The sequence below is a fragment of the Mirounga leonina genome, unplaced genomic scaffold (assembly GCF_011800145.1).
Source record: "Mirounga leonina isolate KUSES-001 unplaced genomic scaffold, KU_Mleo_1.0 Mir_125, whole genome shotgun sequence".
NCBI classification, from domain to species: domain Eukaryota; kingdom Metazoa; phylum Chordata; class Mammalia; order Carnivora; family Phocidae; genus Mirounga; species Mirounga leonina.
The window spans coordinates 44,513,659-44,519,967 of record NW_023270305.1 but is presented as its reverse complement, the minus strand read 5'-3'; positions in this window follow the sequence as shown (position 1 = coordinate 44,519,967).

Sequence of the window (6,309 nt, the reverse complement as noted above, 5' to 3'; positions counted from 1 at the left end):
AGGGTACACACAAGAGAAGGCTATCTATAGTCAGGGTTAGTCCCCTAGGCAGACCCAAGCCCCCTTCTCCACTCTTCCCTGCTCTCATGTCCTAAGAGTAAGGGCTTTACCAAAGGGCTCTGGCTCTCCCTGAGCACCCCCTGGACCCATGTCTACTAAAGTCTGGAGAGGGTGGTCATAGCTGTTTCCCTTCTCCCAGCGGCATATTAGCACTTCAGACATCTGCCACCGGGCTAAGTACACCTTGGTGGGGGACTTCAGTGACAGCAAACACACTACTCCATTAGTTACTCTTGGGTGGTGGAAGAGATCAAATTGGTTATTCCCTGAGCCGTTCAACCACAGTGAGAAGACACGCTTTCTTAAACCTACCTCCATGCGCATGAAAACCTGTGCCTTCATTTGTTAGTTCACCTCTTCTTCAAAAAGCATTTTCTTGGGGCACCCAGCTGGCTCAGTCAGAAGAGCATGTGACTCTTGATCTCAGGGTCGTAAATTTGAGCCCCGCCTTGGGTGTAGAGGTTACTAAAAAAACAAATAAACTTTTGGGGCTCCTGGGTGGCTCAGTCGTTAAGTGTCTGCCTTCGGCTCAGGTCATGATCCCAGGGTCCTGGGATCGAGTCCCGCATCGGGCTCCCTGCTCCGCGGGAAGCCTGCTTCTCCCTCCCCCACTCCCCCTGCTTGTATTCCCTCTCTCGCTGTGTCTCTCTGTGTCAAATAAATTAATAAAATATTTTTTAAAAAAACAAATAAACTTTTTAAAAATTTATTTTATTTTATTTTTTAAGATTTTATTTATTGGGGCACCTGGGTGGCTCAGTCGGTTAAGCATCTGCCTTTGGCTCAGGTCATGGTCCCAGGGCCCTGGAATCGAGCCCTACATGGGGCTCCCTGCTCCGCGGGAAGCCTGCTTCTCCCTGTCCCACTCCCCCTGCTTATGTTCCCTCTCTTCCTGTGTCTCTCTCTGTCAAATAAATAAATAAAGTCTTAAAAAAAAAGATTTTATTTATTTATTTTTGAGAGAGAGAGATCACAAGTAGGCAGAGCTGCAGGCAGAGGGAGAGGGAGAAGCAGGCTCCCCGCGGAGTAGGGAGCCCGATGCGGGGCTCGATTCCAGGACCCTGGGGCCATGACCCGAGCTGAAGGCAGACGCTTAACAGATTGAGCCACCCAGGCGCCCCGATAAACTTTTTTTAATTTTTAATTTTATTTTATTTTATTTATTTGACAGAGAGAGAGACAGTGAGAGAGGGAACACAAGCAGGGGGAGTGGGAGAGGGAGAAGCAGGCTCCCCGCTGAGCACGGAGCCCGACGCGGGGCTCGATCCCAGGACCCCGGGATCATGACCTGAGCCGAAGGCAGACGCTTAACGACTGAGCCACCCAGGCGCCCTGATAAACTTTTTTTAAAAAAAGCATTTTCTATTGTGTGTCAGCTATACTTCAATTAAAAAATAAATAAATTTAAAAAATTTTTTTTTCAAGATTTTATTTATTTGAGAGACAGAGCACAAGGCGGGGAAGGGGCAGAGGGAGAAGAAGAAGCAGATTCCCCACTAAGTGGGGAGATCCCAGGACCCCAACATCATGACCTGAATCAAAGTCAGACACTTAACCGACTGAGCCACCCAGGCACCCCTCAAAAAATAATTTTTTTTTTTTTAAGATTTTATTTATTTGAGAGTGAGAGAGAGAGCATGAAAGGGGGGAGGGTCAGAGGGAGAAGCAGGCTTCCTGCTGAGCAAGGAGCCCCATGTGGGACTCGATCCCAGGACTCCAGGACCATGACCTGAGCCAAAGGCAGTTGCTTAACCAACTGAGCCACCCAGGCACCCCTCAAAAAATAAAATAAATTTTAAAAGCGTGTTCTGGGCTTGCTCAATGTGCCCTTAAAAGAACTTTGTGTCACTGGCTCCTGATAGGACCTTAGTGAAGTCAGATGTGGTCATTCCCCAGCCTGGAATCAGGCACACCAAGCAACATCTCCAGGACTGGCTAACATTTATCAAAAGCTTACTATATGCAGGGCACCTGGGTGGCTCAGTCGGTTAAGTGGCTGACTCCATCTTGACTCAGGTCTTGATCTCATGGTCATGAGTTAGGGCCCCACACTGGGCTTCACCCTGGGCTTCACACTGGGCGTGGAGCTTACTAAAAAAAAAAAAAAAAAAAAGGCTTACTATATGCAAAGCACTGTTCCAAGTACTTTAAATGAATTAATTCTGAATCTCAGGGTCCTATACGGTAAGTATTTTGATGCCATTTTACAGATGAGAAACAGGCATACAACAATTAGGTGGCTGATCTGTCCAACATTACAGAGCTAGTCAGCAGCAGAGTCAGTATTTGAACACAAGCAATGTGGCTCCCAAGCTCCTAGAAAGCTAGACAATTTTTTCCCCCAAGCTGCTTTCTTAATCACTATTCTGGACTATCCCACCAGGACAGAAAAACTACCCCTAGGAGAGTCTTAATGGACAGATAGTCTGCACATTATCTTGTCTTTGATAACTTTTATTGCCCAATTTTCCAATTAAGATGGCAAACACTTCATAGAATGTACATGAATATGTACGCATATGAAAATCCATACTGTTATCCATGTATGAAATACATATGAAAATCCATGCTATTGGGGTGCCTGGGTGGCTTAGTCAGTTAAGTGTCTGCCTTCGGTTCAGGTCATGATCCCAGGGTCCTGGGATGGAGCCCCGAGTCAGGCTCCTTGCTGGGTGGGGAGCCTGCTTCTCCCTCTCCCTCTGCTTGCTGCTCCCCCTGCTTATGCTCTCTTTCTCAGATAAATAAAATCTTAAAAAAAGAAAAGAAAATCCATTCTGTTAACATCCTCTATATGTTTTATATACTACTCTTTTAAAGTAGCGTATATATGCTACTCTTTTTAAAATGGGATCATCTCATTTCTCTAAAAAAATAATAATAAAATGGGATCATACTCTACGGACTAATTTGTATTCTATTTTTCTTTTTATTAAATTGAGGTATCATTTAGATACCATAAAATCCACCATTTGGAAGTGTGAATTTAGTGGTTTTAATATATTCACAAAGTTGTACAATCATCATCACTATCTTTTGTCAGACATTGTTATCACCTCAAAAAGAAACCCATACCCATTACCAGTCACTCCTCATTCCTCACCCACTTCATCCAACCCAGTCCTGGCAACCAATAATCTAACTTCTGACTCTATGGATTTGCTTGTCCAGACATTTCATATAAGTAGAATTATACAATATGTGGCCTTTTGTGACTGGCTTCTTTCAGTTAGCATAATGTTTTCAAGGTTCATCCATGTTGTAACATGTATCAGTACTTCATTACTTTTTTTGGCTGAATATATCCCATTGTATAACTAGACCACATTTTTGTTTATCCATTCATCAGTTAATACACATTTGGGTTGTTTCCATTTTTTGGCTATGATGAATAATGCTGTTATGAACACTTGTGTACAAGTTTTTATGTGGACATATGTTTTCATTTCTCTTGGGTATATACCTAGGAGTGAAATTGGTGGGTCATATGGTAACTCTATGTTTAACTTTTGAGAAATGGCCAAACTGTTTTCTACAATGGCAACACCATTTTATATTCCCACCATCTGAGTATGAGGTTTCCAATTTTTCTACTTTCTTGCTAATGCTTTTTTTTTTTTTAATAGTCATCCTACTGGGCATGAAGTGGTACCTCATTGTGGTTTTTATTTGCATTTCCCTTATGATCTTCACTTCATTCATTGAGCATCCTTTCTTCCACTTATTTGGTCATTTGAATATCTTCTTTGGAGAAATGTCTATTCAAATACTCTGCCCATTTTAAAAATTGGGTTGTCTTTTTATTGTTGATTTGTAAGAGTTCTTTATATATTCTGTATACTAGATTCTTATCTGATAGATGATTGCAAATATTTTCTCCCATTCTGTGGGTTGTCTCTTAAATTTTTGTGTTGTTTTTTTTTTTTTCTGTCTCTTAACTTTCTTGATGGTTTCCTTTGATTCACAAGTTTTTAATGTTGGTGAAGTCTAGTTCATCTATTTTTCCTTTGGTTGATCTGGTGTCATATCTAAGAAACCACTGTTTAATCTAAGGTCATGAAGATTTATGCTAATGTTTTCTTCTTATAATTCCAGCTCTTACACTATAAAATTCAAAACATAAGGATAAATCTTAATGACCCTGGATTTAGGTTTTTGATCCATTTTGAGTTAATTTTTGTGTATGATCTGAGTAGAGGTCCAAATTAATTCTATTGCATATGGATATCCAGTTGTCCCAGCACTGTTGAAAAACCTACTCTTCCATTATATAAGTTTTTAAAGTTATTGTTATTTTTATATAAAAATACCTGTCAGTATTTTTTTTTTTTTTTGAGTAAGCTCTACACCCAGTGTGGGGCATGAACCCAGGACCCCGTCACATGCACTTCTGACTGAACCAGCCAGGTGCCCCATAGAACCACCATTTAATTCAGCCTTTCCTAGGACGCCTGGGTGGCTCAGTCAGTTAAGCAACTGCCTTTGGCTCAGGTCATGATCCCAGAGTCCCAGGATCGAGTTCCACATAGGGCTTCCAGCTCAGTGGGGAGTCTGCTTCACCCTCTGACCCTTTCCCCTCTCATGCTCTCTCTCACACTCTCTCTCTCTCAAATAAAATCTTAAAAAAAACCAAAACACTATTTCCCAAAAGAAACAAAAATATGAGAGAAAAGTAGCCATTTACAGTTTTGCAACTTTTTAATGTCTGGCTTAATAGAATATGCTAGAGTCTCATATCTGTTTCTGTATCAATCTACTATGATATCACACTTCATCTAGACTCCGGAGAATTGTACTCTACACTAGTAAGAGAATGGGAATGAAAAGGGCAAGTAACATTTTAGTATTGTCATGAAAATAATTTTGACCTCTCAGACCCCTGCAAGTCTCAAGGAACCCTAGGGGTCCCTGACCACTCTGTGAAATGTTGCTCTATAGAAAGAATTAACCAAAGTATACTCTCACCACTGTGCCCTTTCCCCTGAAACTTCATCAACACTAGGCAGCATCGTCTTTGTTTTCTTGTTTTTAACATTTGTAATTTGTTAAGCAAAAGGCAGGCTCTCTTTGGGATTTTAATATGTATTCTGCAATTTCTAATAATGTTGAAACTTTTTTTCATGATTTTTTTAATTTATATTTTTCTTTTATAAATTGCCTCAGTATCCTTTGCACATTTTTTCCTGAGATGGGCATCTTTTATCTTAATGATTGTAAGAACACTCTTTATATATTTTTTAAAGATATTATTTATTTATTTATTTATTTATTTGACAGAGAGAGAGCACAGGTAGGCAGAGGGGCAGGCAGAGGGAAAGAGAGAAGCAGGCTCTCTGCTGAGCAGGGAGCCCGATGCGGGGCTCGATCCCAGGACCCCGAGATCATGACCTGAGCCGAAGGCAGACGCTTAACCAACTGAGCCACCCAGGCACCCCAAGAGCACTCTTTATATTGAGGATATTAGCCCTTTGTCCTAAACATTGGAAATATATACATATATATTTTTTTAAGATTTTATTTATTTATTTGTCAGAGAGAGAAGACAAGCAGGGGGAGCGGCAGGCAGAAGGAGAAGCAGGCTCCCCGCTGAGCAGAGAGCCCTATGTGGGACTCGATCCCAGAACCTGGGGATCATGACCCCAGCCGAAGGCAGCTGCTTAACCAACTGAGCCACCCAGGCATCCCAACACTGAAAATATTTTGACGTGCAAGAGTTTTTAAAGTTATTGTTATTTTTATATAAAAATACCTGTATTTTTTTTTTTTTTTTTTGAGTAAGCTCTACCCAGTGTGGGGCATGAACCCAGGACCCTGAGGCATGCTCTACTGACTGAGCCAGTCAGGTGCCCCCCCCCCCACCATCAGTATTTTTACTGGTTTTATCCTTTCCTTTTGCCCAACACAAAGTCAAATAAATTGTCCTCTAATTTCCCACAAGCAGTGTGTGAATGTGCTTGTTTGGCCCAGAAAGACATCAGGATATACCTGATTAGCATTTTTATAGTATTAATAAAATCTTTCTATTTTTATTCTATTCATTATTGGAGTATTACACAATGAGAGTGAAATCACATTTGAGTCAGAATGAAGACAATCTTTGATGTCACAATCCCAGGATAGTTCCCAACCAAATGTCCTTGGGAGAAAACTGCCCACCCAGAACAAGATGACAATGGTGGGCTTTATCGTTTGTGTGACATGAGGTGGGTCTCACCTGCTTCGAAGGCTGGAGACTTGTGAGTCTTCTGTTCC